This window comes from Gorilla gorilla, chromosome 5 (genome assembly GCF_029281585.2).
Source record: "Gorilla gorilla gorilla isolate KB3781 chromosome 5, NHGRI_mGorGor1-v2.1_pri, whole genome shotgun sequence".
Classification (NCBI taxonomy): domain Eukaryota; kingdom Metazoa; phylum Chordata; class Mammalia; order Primates; family Hominidae; genus Gorilla; species Gorilla gorilla.
Genome location: NC_073229.2, coordinates 31,980,674 through 31,993,589, shown reverse-complemented (window position 1 = coordinate 31,993,589; position 12,916 = coordinate 31,980,674). Strand labels below are relative to the sequence as shown.

Sequence of the window (12,916 nt, the reverse complement as noted above, 5' to 3'; positions counted from 1 at the left end):
TGGACAAACTGTGGCACATTCAGACAAAGGAATATCATCCAGCACTAAAACAAAATGGGCTACCAAGCCATGAAAAGACATGGAGGAAGTTTACATGCATAGTACTAAGTGAAACAAGCCAATCTGAAAAGGTTACATACTTTATGACTCTAACTGTGTGACATCCTGGAAAAGCAAAATTATGGAAACAGGAATAAGATCAGTGATCGCCAGAGGTTAGAGGGGAGGGAGGGATGAACAGGCAGAGTACAGACGATTTTCAGGCAGTAAAACTACTCTGTAGGATACTATAATGGTAGATATACACCATCATAAATTTGTCCAAGCCCATAGGACATCCAACACCAAGAGCGAATCCTAATATAAACTGTGGACTCTGAGTGATAATGATAAATCAATGTAGATGTATCAATGGTGACTGTCAGGCCTCTGAGCCCAAGCCAAGCCATCGCATCCCCTGTGACTTGCACATATATGCCCAGATGGCCTGAAGTAACTGAAGAATCACAAAAGAAGTGATATGCCTTGCCCCACCTTAACTGATGACATTCCACCACAAAAGAAGTGTAAATGGCCAGTCCTTGCCTTAAGTGATGACATTACCTTGTGAAAGTCCTTTTCCTGGCTCATCCAGGCTCAAAAAGCTCCCCCACTGAGCACTTTGTGATCCCCACTCCTGCCCGCCAGAGAACAATCCCCCCTTTGACTTTAATTTTCCTTTACCTACCCAAATCGTATAAAATGGCCCCACGCCGATCCCTTCGCTGACTCTCTTTTCAGACTCAGCCCACCTGCACCCAGGTGATTAAAAGCTTTATTGCTCACACAAAGCCTGTTTGGTGGTCTCTTCACACTGATGCGCATGAAATTTGGTGCCGTGACTCGGATCGGGGGACCTCCCTTGGGAGATCAATCCCCTGTCCTCCTGTTCTTTGCTCCGTGAGAAAGATCCACCTACGACCTCAGGTCCTCAGACCGACCAGCCCAAGAAACATCTCACCAATTTTAAATCAGGTAAGCGGCCTCTTTTTACTCTCTTCTCCAACCTCTCTCACTGTCCCTCAACCACTTTCTCCTTTCCACTCTTCAATCTCTCCCTTCTCTTAATTTCAATTCCTTTCATTTTCTGGGAAAGACAAACGAGACACGTTTTATCCGTGGACCCAAAACTCCAGTGCTGGTCACGGACAGGGAAGGCAGCCTTCCCTTGGTGTTTAATCATTGTAGGGACACCTCTCTGATTATTCACACGTTTCAAAAGTGTCAGACCACGCAGGGACGCCTGCCTTGGTCCTTCACCCTTAGTGGCAAGTCCCGCTTTTCTGGGAAAGGGGCAAGTACCCCAACCCCTTCTCTCCTTGTCTCTACCCCTTCTCTGCCTTTCTGGGGGAGGGGCAAGTACCCCTCAACCCCTTCTCCTTCACCCTTAGCGGCAAGTCCCACTTTTCTATGGGGCAAGAACCCCCAATCCCTTATTTCCGTGCCCCAACCTCTTATCTCTGTGCCCCAATCCCTTATTCCCGTGCCCCAACCTCGTATCTCTGTGCCCCAGTCCCTTATTTCCACGCCCCAACCTCTTATATCTCTGCACCCCAATCCCTTATTTCCATGCCCCGACCTCTTATCTCTGCGCCCCAACCCCTTTTCCCACTTTTCTGGAAGGTAAGAATCCCTGAACCCCTTCCCTCCATTTCTCTACTCTCTCTTTTCTCTAGGCTTGCTTCCTTCACTATGGGCAACCTTCCACCCTCCATTCCTCCTTCTACTCCCTTGGCCTGTGTTCTCAAAAACTTAAAACCTCTTCAACTCACACCTGACCTAAAACCTAAATGCCTTATTTTCTTCTACAATGCTGCTTGACCCCAATACAAACTCGACAGTAGTTCCAAATAGCCAGAAAATGGCACTTTGAATTTTTCCATCCTGCAAAATCTAAATAATTCTTGTCATAAAATAGGCAAACGGTCTGAGATGCCTGACATCCAGGCATTCTTTTACACATCAGTCCCTTCCTAGTCTCTGTGCCCAGTGCAACTCGTCCCAAATCTTCCTTCTTTCCCTCCCACCTGTCCCCTCAGTACCAACCCCAAGCGTCCCTGAGTCTTTCTAATCTTCCTTTTCTACAGACCCATCTGACCTCTCCCTTCCTCCCAAGGCTGCTCCTCGCCAGGTTGAGCTAGGTCCCAATTCTTCCTCAGCCTCCGCTCCTCCACCCTATAATCCTTTTATCACCTCCCCTCCTCACACCCGGTCCAGCTTACAGTTTTGTTCTGTGACTAGCCCTCCCCACCTGCCCAGCAATTTACTCTTAAAAAGGTGGCTGGAGCCAAAGGCATAATCAAGGTTAATGCTCCTTTTTCTTTATCCCAAATCAGAAGCGTTTAGGCTCTTTTTCATCAAATATAAAAATCCAGCCTAGTTCATGGCTCGTTTGGCAGCAACCCTGAGACGCTTTACAGCCCTAGACCCTAAAAGGTCAAAAGGCCGTCTTATTCTCAATATTCATTTTATTACCCAATCTGCTCCCGACATTAAATAAAACTCCAAAAATTGGAATCTGGCCCCGAAACCCCACAACATGACTTAATTAACCTCACCTTCAAGGTGTACAATAACAGAAAAAAGTTGCAATTCCTTGCCTCCACTGTGAGACAAACCCCAGCCACATCTCCAGCACACAAGAACTTCCAAACGCCTGAACCGCAGCAGCCAGACGTTCCTCCAGAACCTCCTTCCCCAGGAGCTTGCTACACGTCCTGGAAATCTGGCCACTGGGCCAAGGAATGCCCACAGCCCGGGATTCCTCCTAAGCCGCGTCCCATCTGTGTGGGACCCCACTGAAAATCGGACTGTTCAACTTACCTGGCAGCCACTTCCAGAGGCCCTGGAACTCTGGCCCAAGGCTCTCTGACTGCTTCCCAGATCTTCTCGGCTTAGCAGCTGAAGACTGACGCTGCCCGATCGCCTCGGAAGCCCCCTAGACCATCATGGACGCCGAGCTTCAGGTAACTCTCACAGTGGAAGGTGAGCCCGTCCCCTTCTTAGTCAATACGGAGGCTACCCACTCCACATTACCTTCTTTTCAAGGTCCTGTTTCCCTTGCCTCCATAACTGTTGTGGGTATTGACGGCCAGGCTTCTAAACCTCTTAAAACTCCCCAACTCTGGTGCCAACTTAAACAATACTCGTTTAAGCTATCCCCACCTGCCCAGTTCCCTTATTAGGCTGAGACACTTTAACTAAATTATCTGCTTCCCTGACTATTCCTGGATTACAGCTGCATCTCATTGCTGCCCTTCTTCCCAATCCAAAGCCTCCTTTGCGTCCTCCTCTTGTATCCCCCCACCTTAACCCACAAGTATAAGATACCTCTACTCCCTCCTTGGCGACCGATTATGCACCCCTTACCATCTCATTAAAACCTAATCACCCTTACCCCGCTCAATGCCAATATCCCATCCCACAGCATGCTTTGAAAGGATTAAAGCCTGTTATCACTCGCCTGCTACAGCATGGCCTTTTAAAGCCTATAAACTCTCCTTACAACTCCCCCATTTTACCTGTCCTAAAACCAGACAAGCCTTACAAGTTAGTTCAGGATCTGCGCCTTATCAACCAAATTGTTTTGCCTATCCACCCCATGGTGCCAAACCCATATACTCTCCTATCCTCAATACCTGCCTTTACAACCCATTATTCTGTTCTAGATCTCAAACATGCTTTCTTTACTATTCCTTTGCACCCTTAATCCCAGCCTCTCTTCGCTTTCACTTGGACTGACCCTGACACCCATGAAGCTCAGCAAATTACCTAGGCTGTACTGCCGCAAAGCTTCACAGACAGCCCCCATTACTTCAATCAAGCCCGAATTTCTTCCTCATCTGTTACCTATCTAAGCATAATTCTCATAAAAACACACGTGCTCTCCCTGCCAATCGTGTCCGACTGCTCTCTCAAACCCAAGCACCTTCTACAAAACAACAACTCCTTTCCTTCCTAGGCATGGTTAGCTGTCAGAATTCTTACACAAGAGCCAGGACCACACCCTGCAGCCTTTCTGTCCAAACAACTTGACCTTACTGTTTTAGCCTAGCCCTCATGTCTGCGTGCAGCGGCCGCCGCTGCTTTAATACTTTTAGAGGCCCTCAAAATCACAAACTATGCTCAACTCACTCTCTACAGTTCTCATAACTTCCAAAATCTATTTTCTTCCTCATACCTGATGCATATACTTTCTGCTCCCCCGCTCCTTCAGCTGTACTCACTCTTTGTTGAGTCTCCCACAGTTATCGTTGTTCCTGGCCCAGACTTCAATCCGGCCTCCCACATTATTCCTGATACCACACCTGACCCCCATGACTGTATCTCTCTGATCCACCTGACATTCACCCCATTTCCCCAAATTTCTTTCTTTCCTGTTCCTCACCCTGATCACGCTTGATTTATTGATGGCAGTTACACCAGGCCTAATCGCCACACACCAGCAAAGGCAGGTTATACTATAGTACAAGCCACTAGCCCGCCTCTTAGAACCTCTCATTTCCTTTCCATCGTGGAAATCTATCCTCAAGGAAATAACTTCTCAGTGTTCCATCTGCTATTCTATTACTCCTCAGGGATTATTCAGGCCCCTTCCCTTCCCTACACATCAAGCTCAAGGATTTGCCCCACCCAGGACTGGCAAATTAGCTTTACTCAACATGCCCCAAGTCAGATAAATAAAATACCTCTTAGTCTAGGTAGATACTTTCACTGGATAGGTAGAGGCCTTTCCTACAGGGTCTGAGAAGGCCACCGCAGTCATTTCTTCCCTTCTGTCAGACATAATTCCTCAGTTTAGCCTTCCCACCTCTATACAGTCTGATAACAGACCAGCCTTTATTAGTCAAATCAGCCAAGCAGTTTTTCAGGCTTTTAGTATTCAGTGAAACCTTTATATCCCTTACGGTCCTCTGTCTTCAAGAAAAGTAGAATGGACTAAAGGTCTTTTAAAAACACACCTCACCAAGCTCAGCCACCAACTTAAAAAGGACTGGACAATACTTTTACCACTTTCCCTTCTCAGAATTCAGGCCTGTCCTCGGAATGCTACAGGGTACAGCCCATTTGAGCTCCTGTATAGATGCTCCTTTTTATTAGGCCCCAGTCTCATTCCAGACACCAGACCAACTTAGACTGTGCCCCAAAAAAACTTGTCATCCCTACTATCTTCTGTCTAGTCATACTCCTATTCACCGTTCTCAACTACTCATACATGCCCTGCTCTTGTTTACACTGCGGGTTTACACTGTTTCTCCAAGCCATCACAGCTGATATCTCCTGGTGCTATCCCCAAACTGCCACTCTTAACTCTTGAAGTAAATAAATAATCTTTGCTGGCAGGACTATGCTGAATCTCCTTAGGCACTCTCTAATCAGATGTCCTGAGTCGTCCCAATTCTTAGACCTTTTATACCTGTTTTTCTCCTTCTCTTATTCCATTTAGTTTTTCAATTCATACAAAACCGTATCTAGGCCATCACCAATCATTCTATACGACAAATGTTTCTTCTAACATCCCCATAATATCACCCCTTACCACAAGACCTCCCTTCAGCTTAATCTCTCCCACTCTAGGTTCCCACGCTGCCCCTAATCCCGCTTGAAGCAGCCCTGAGAAACATCGCTCATTCTCTCTCCATACCACCCCCCAAAAATGTTCACCGCCCCAACACTTCAACACTATTTTGTTTTATTTTTCTTATTAATATAAGAAGGCAGGAATGTCAGGCCTCTGAGCCCAAGCCAAGCCATCGCATCCCTTGTGACTTGCACATATATACGCCCAGATGGCCTGAAGTAACTGAAGAATCACAAAAGAAGTGAATATGCCTTGCCCCACCTTAATTGATGACATTCCACCACAAAAGAAGTGTAAATGGCCGGTCCTTGCCTTAAGTGATGACATTACCTTGTGAAAGTCCTTTTCATGGCTCATCCTGGCTCAAAAAGCTCCCCCACTGAGCACCTTGTGACCCCCACTCCTGCCCGCCAGAGAACAACCCCCCTTTGACTGTAATTTTCCTTTACCTACCCAAATCGTATAAAACGGCCCCACCCCTATCTCCCTTCGCTGACTCTTTTCGGACTCAGCCCACCTGCACCCAGGTGATTAAAAGTTTTATTGCTCACAGAAAGCCTGTTTGGTGGTCTCTTCACACGGACGTGCATGAAAGTGACAAGTGTACTGCTCTAGTTGGGGCTGGGTTGATAATGGAGGAGGCTATGCATCTGTAGGGGCAGGAGACACATGGAAAATCTCTATACCTTCTGCTCAATTTTGCTGTGAACCTCAAACTGCTCTAAAAAATGAAGTCTTAGCTGGGGGCAGTGGCTCACACCTGTAATCCCAGCATTTTGGGAGGCCAAGGAGGGCGGATTATAAGGTCAGGAGTTCAAGACCAGCCTGGCCAACATGGTGAAACCCCGTCTCTACTAAAAACACAAAAAGTAGCCAGGCATGGTGGCACATGCCTGTAATCCTAGCTACTTAGGAGACTGAGACAGGAGAATTGCTTGAACCTGGGAGGCGGAGGTTGCAGTGAGCTAAGATCACGCCACTGCACTACAGCCTGGGTGACAGAGCGAGACTCCATCTCAGGAAAAAAAAAAAAATGAAGTCTTTTTTAAAAAAAGTTAAAAGATTCAGCCCTGTAGCAGGTCCCATTCAAGGACTAAGTAATAGGCTGCAGAAGAAAGGGTGGAAGGCTGCGGAATTGATCTGGCTGAAGACCCTGAAGGCACTAATGAGAGAGGAGGCTGGGTGTCCATCCTTCTTCCATTAACTGCTTTGGGAATACCAGAAGAGCCCCATAATGATTTTACTAACGTCAGAGTTCCTCCTTGGAGAGATGGAATTATTGCACATCATATCTAAAGGTGGACCACAAACCTTGAAATCAATTAGACAAGGTCCAGGAAATTATTTTCTTTTGCTTCATATAAGTTTACTTGACCTCATCTTCCCCAATGGGCAATAGTTGGTGTATGTGCCTGTGCATGTGTGTGTGTGTGTGTGTGTGTGTGTATTTGTGCATGTGTGTGTTTTGTAGGCTGTTCCATGGATGTTTTTAATATGGGCTCTGGAGGTTTGCTGCAAAGCTAAATCGGGTGAAGAATGAAGACTCATTGGTAAATATTTCTTTATGTGCCTGTTTCCTTGAGTAGACTGTGACCTACTCATTTCTGTATCCCCTGACCTAGCTAAGCTAGCACAGAGCCTGCTCTCTACTAAGGGCAGAGGGAATGCTGGTTGAATGGGGTTAGAATGATACTAAAGAATGGGGTTTACCAGATGTGCCTAGAGGAAACCAAACCCTCGATGCAACCATGTTGACAAGAGCACACATTTTAGATTCAGACACACTCAGGTTCAAATCCTGCTTCATACAAGGAAACCAGGTGGCGCTAGGTCTGTGATTGTCTCTGCGTCTCAGTGATAGGGTAGGTACCTCTGCTGAGCTACATCAGAATGCTGAGCATTGTGGTGTGACCATGAACCAGAATATAAACGTGCTTTGGGAATAAAGTTACATTTAAATGCATTATATAATTGTAAACATTTTAGAGATAAGTGTAAGAATTATGTGCAGTTTTTAAATAATGGAAGCAATTTGTTTCAAAATAATAAATGTCCTAAGGTAATTTTTAACCAAAAGTCATAGCTGTTTAAGTCCAAAAGCCTCACAATTACTTGAAAGTAATGATTAATCATTTCTTCCCTTCTCAATTGAAAATAGAAAGGTTAAAATCTACACTGGAAAACACACTGGTGAACAGACATGAGGACTGCACAGGAGAGTCTGATAACAGGAGCTGAACAGCTTTGAGGTCTGTGGCCAGCATCAGTTGCAAAAGTAGTGCTGTATTTCTTCACTCTTTTTTTCTGGCTAAATATGTATTTTTTCAACTATCTCTCTAATACCATAGGAAAGCTCTAAATGTCATTCCGTTTTTCTTAAGAAATAAAAATAATGAACATCTGAGCTCCTATCCCAGCCCCTTGCCAGGATTTTGGGGGTCAACATAATCTGTCCCCAGGGCAGGAAATGGTATTCCAGCCCTTAAGATCAGCCTAAGCTTTCAAATCCTGTGCCCACCTGGAGGCTCTAAGACCTCCCATACATCAACCAGCCATGGCCAAGACCAAGGCTGGCATATTGTGTTCTACTAGTCATCAGTGTATCTGACTTGCATTTTAGGTTCCAGCTCAGCCACAGGTGGGAAGAGCATCATGTGGGCTCTTCGGGCCCCGACTCCAGGCCTTGGCTCTTGGATGGCATTTCCAGACCTGGCTGGGCCACAGGGGAGCCCACTGCTCTGAAGTGGTGAGTCCCAGGTTTGGCAACATCCACTGCAATCTGACTGAAGAGCCCTTGGGCCTTAAGCAAACATCCGTGGAAGCCTGGCAGTACTCCCTGTGGGCCTGTAGTGGTGGCCATAGGGTGAGGCTCCTGTGCCTGTGGGAAGTAGAGGGAAGAGCAGGAAGAGTGGGCCCTAGAGACAATGAGCCTCTTGCTTTCTGTTGCCATCATTGAAAGGAAGGAGAGATATCTAGGGCCATGTCAGCCATACACAAGGCTGCTAAATGTGACCTCTTCATTGGACAAACATCAAGAGAAGGGGAGGGCTCTCCTCATAGCTATAACTTGTGGATCGACCTTGGACACAGCTTGATGACTGGAGCCCAAAGCTGCTGCATGTACCAGGCTGTACCCCTTTGCTTTAGGGGTGGGCTCTCCCTCTTTTAGCCTCATACTCTAGATCCTGGAGGAGGGCAGAGGAATTATGACTCAGGTTGGCAGCTCAAAGGTATTTGGAGAAAGGCACACAGGGTTATGAATGAGCTTTTCCCACCTTTTCAGCCTCCCAGCTAAGCCCCACTTCTAGGCTCCAGGAAGTCCTGCAGACACAGAAGCAAGTCCTAGACCAGTATCAGTCGTTCCTAGGCAGTCAGAGACTCCCTGGAGTGAGCAGTAGAACCCTGTCTCAAGTTCTTTCACTTCGATGCTTTATCACTCATCATGTTTGTCTATAGTGTGAATAGAATATTCAATCATTTATTTACCCACTGATTTATCAACTATCTATTAAACTCTTTCTGTGTTACAGGTGTCAGGCCAGGCTCTGGGGGAAGAATAGTGAATGAGATATCTCTTTACCTTTAGGATCTTTCCAGGCTAGGGTGTGTGTGTGTGTGTGTGTGTGTGTGTGTGTGTGTCTGTGTGTCTGTGTGTCTGTGTGCATTGGTTTTTGTTTGGTTTAGTCTGGTTTGGTTTGGTTTGGTTTGAATTCTTTGTCTCAGTGCCCAGTGAGATAGATGCCTCTTTGCCTTCATGGTCCTTCCAGGTCAGGAATTTTGTCTGTGGATTGGTTTGTTTATTTGTTTGGTTAGTTCTTTGTTGCAGTGCCCAGGATGGTAGCTGATCCTGAATGGTTGTGCAGCGCATCTGTTATTACTAATGAAAATGGCCAGGCCCACCCACGTGGAGCGCTGGACCCAGGACACTTCATGCCTTACGAGACTTATTCTCTGCCCCCTTCACTTTCCCTAGAAGGTAACATCTAACCAAAATGAACAACAAGAAAACCTTAGGAAATAAACAGAAGGAAATTATCCAAAGGGGCAGCTTGCACCTGAAGTGCAGGTGAGGCAGCATGGGGTGTGGGGACAAGCAAGGAGAAGAAGTTGCTGTAGACCAGCAGTAACGATATTCTTGGTATGTTAACTTTTCTTGGTATGGGAACTTTAAAACCCTTTCCACAGGTTTTAATTAGTACCTCCTACTTCCCTTTCCGCCATCCCCTTGCCCCAAAGTGGTTCTAACTGCCTTGTTTTAAAACATCACAGGGCACCAGAAAACCCCAAGACCAGGATTGAGCATTCCTTTCACTCAGCCACAAGAGAGGACCCAGGAGCCAAAAGAAGCCAGGAAGCCCCATCTCCTCTCTCTGCCATCGGCAGCAGCACTGCTACCCAGGCAAATCCTTTTTCTCCTGTTCCCCAAGTGAGGGCTCCTGACAGAAAGCCAGAGCTGAAGATTAAAACAATGGCATGGAATGGAATCCTACACCTCTAATTGGACAAAACCAGAGAAAAGTATCAGAACGGGGCAAGAGGACATCCACAGAGCAAGGAGGCACAGAGGTTGGCTTCATAGCTGAGCACCCTTGAGTTGTCTCCTAACTTTTCTGTCTTGTATCACAGTTCCCTACCCTCAACCCATAGGGGAGTCATGAGGATCAAGGAAATAATCCATGCAAAAAGCATTTCCAAAGTTCCTGCCTTAATTTTTTAATCTATAAAATGGATGGAGCAACAGCATCTACCTCATAGGGTTATTGCAAAGGTTAAATATACATAAAGCATTTAGAATAGGGGCAGAGTTAAGAGTAAGCATTTATGGCCAGATGCGGTTGCTCACGCCTGTAATCCCAACACTTTGGGAGGCCACGGTGGGTGGATCATGAGGTCAGGAGTTCGAGACCACCCTGGCCAACACGGTGAAACCCCATCTCTACAAAAGATACAAAAAAGTTAGCCTGGCGTGGTGGCGGGTGCCTGTAATTCCAGCTACTCAGGAGGCTGAGGCAGGAGAATCACTTGAACCCAGGAGGCGGAGGTTGCAGTGAGCTGAGATCAGGCCATTGTACTCTAGCCTGGACGACAGAGAGACTCCGTCTCAAAAAAAAAAAGAAAAAAAAAAAAGAGTAAGCATTTATATAGGATTTGTATAAGCATTCATTATTGTAACAATCGGGTCTGGGCAGGGCATACGTAGTGCAGATAAGAGTTTAACTGAAGAGTTATTTAATGTTGATACTATTTACACAGGTGGTAGCAGGTTTCAGGAATCAATGAAGCATGGTGAAAGGACCAAGAACTAGCCTGAGGCTGGAGCTGTGCAAGAGGCAAGGTGGGGATTGGAGGAATGAACACACCAACCTTTCTCTCCTCCCACCTTCTGATCTCCTCTGTATGTCTCCATTGCCAAATCAGCCAGAAGCAGAGGGCAAGTGAGCCCACAAGAAGCAGTCCATGGGTTCAGTTTTGAGGGGCATAGAGCTTGGATCTGATGGAGGAGAAAAACCAAGATAACTAGCACAGCTATTCTTAGCAGTGAAGTTGGCATTAGTATTAATATTAGTATTAACCATTGCAAATTAATATTATTGCTATTACCATTGTGTATCTCTAGTAACAGGACCTGTTTCTTTTATTATAGATCTGAGTTTTCGGCTTTGTGTATATTTTATTTAACGGGGCCTGACTTTCTGTTTGAAGGATTTGTTGATGTGGCTCTTTTCATTTGAGCAGCTGTTGTTGCCAGTGAATTAAAGAGTAACCAGGGCTCAAAGTGATTTGAGTCTGGTCCTGATTTGGAATCCACTGTGTGGAGCCCATCCATCCTTAGCAACCTCAGTTTCCTTTATTATAAAAAGGAAAAAAAAGTTATAGCTCTTACAGCAGAGTTGTAAGAAAGACTACCCTGCCAGAACTGTTCAAATATGAGGAATTGGCAAATATAAAATTCTAAAATATTTCTTAATAATATGCACAAGTTCTGACTTAACAAGCATGGCATATTGTGACTACCCTGTTAAAAAAATCCGCTGATCATTTTTCACAACTTATTTATTCTTGGTGCCTATTTCCTTTCCAAGGAAGGAAAAGGGATAAAAGAACTTTAACATCTTTTTTCGTTACCAAGTGCTTTTTACATTATTCCTGAAATTCACTTCTACACGCAGAATATATTTAGGAGTCTGCCTTCTGATTTAAAATATATATTTATATGTATCTAAATCATTTCCTATAGACTTTTTAAGCATTTTGTTCATCTAAATGTGTATGTTTCTGCTCTAATTGAAATTCCTAAATAGTCACTTTCTGAACTGTCAAAATTGTAAAGCTGTTGATGGGTGCAGCTCTGGGGTTTCCATGGTAACTACTTTCATTGCCTAGGAGATGCTGGTCTGCTGATACTATCACTGAACTGGCTCAAATCTTGAAAACTTGGCGGTGCCCAAAAATGTGCAAGCATGTCCTGAAAGTTTAACGGGCTTTTATTTTTAATGGCTGGCACCAAGCGTGGCCTCATCAGGGCTTGGGAAGAGGCAGCTCTGTTTCGAGGTTCTTCATTGTGTAGAGGATGGGAGATTTGACAAGCATGCTAATACTACCAGATCCTCTTTGGATGGTAAGCTTTTATGTGAATAGCTCCTAAATAACATTACCATCACTGACTACTACTGGTATGGAAATTGAATTAGGATAACAGAGCCTGAGTTCCCCCATGAGATAACAAGATGCTTCTGAATATAAGTCAAAATTGGAGTATAGATTGTCTCACAACTCTACTGTTTTTTGTTTCTTTTCGTCTTTCTTTCTGTTTTCTCTTTCTGTCCCTCTCTTTCTCTCTTGTCTGAAGAGTCTGGGACGCTGAAGGCTATAAACATCATGGTTTGTTACACACTTTCGATGTCTGCTCAAATGTGGTGCACCATTTCTAAACCACCTCCTGTTAAACCATTTGTGGGAAAGTTACATTAAAAATAAATCATTTCATGATCAGCAGTTTTATTGGTGCGTGGTCAAAAATTACCCAGGGAGAGAGAAATCATTTAGTTCACCCTTTTTTTTCCTATCCTAGGAACTCGAGTTTTTTCTAATTACATCCGGAGGATCATTTAAACAGGGTGGTCCATTTTAAAGCAGTCACATTTAAATCTACTTTGCATTAAATGAGCTTGCTTTTAGATGAGTTTGGCTGGCTCAAGAATACATCACAAAATGCAAATCTGATGATAAATAAAGCTTTGGCTACATCGTAGAAATGGAGAGCATTTCAAAAAATGATGTTAGCACTGACTGCTA

The 12,916-nt window shown here is 45.0% G+C and overlaps 1 long non-coding RNA gene across 2 annotated transcripts; it reads left to right on the top strand.

Annotated features, from left to right (window-relative positions):
• The first annotated feature begins 699 nt into the window (after positions 1–699).
• Positions 700–11,804, top strand: LOC129534239 (uncharacterized). 2 transcript variants are annotated; one of them, XR_008680751.2, is made up of 3 exons: positions 700–1,014; positions 2,870–3,005; positions 7,779–7,843. It is a non-coding gene; the product is annotated as an uncharacterized lncRNA (long non-coding RNA). The 2 variants fall into 2 exon arrangements; XR_008680749.2 differs by lacking the exon at positions 7,779–7,843 and adding an exon at positions 9,890–11,804 and having other exon boundaries at positions 701–1,014.
• Positions 11,805–12,916: the final 1,112 nt, after the last annotated feature.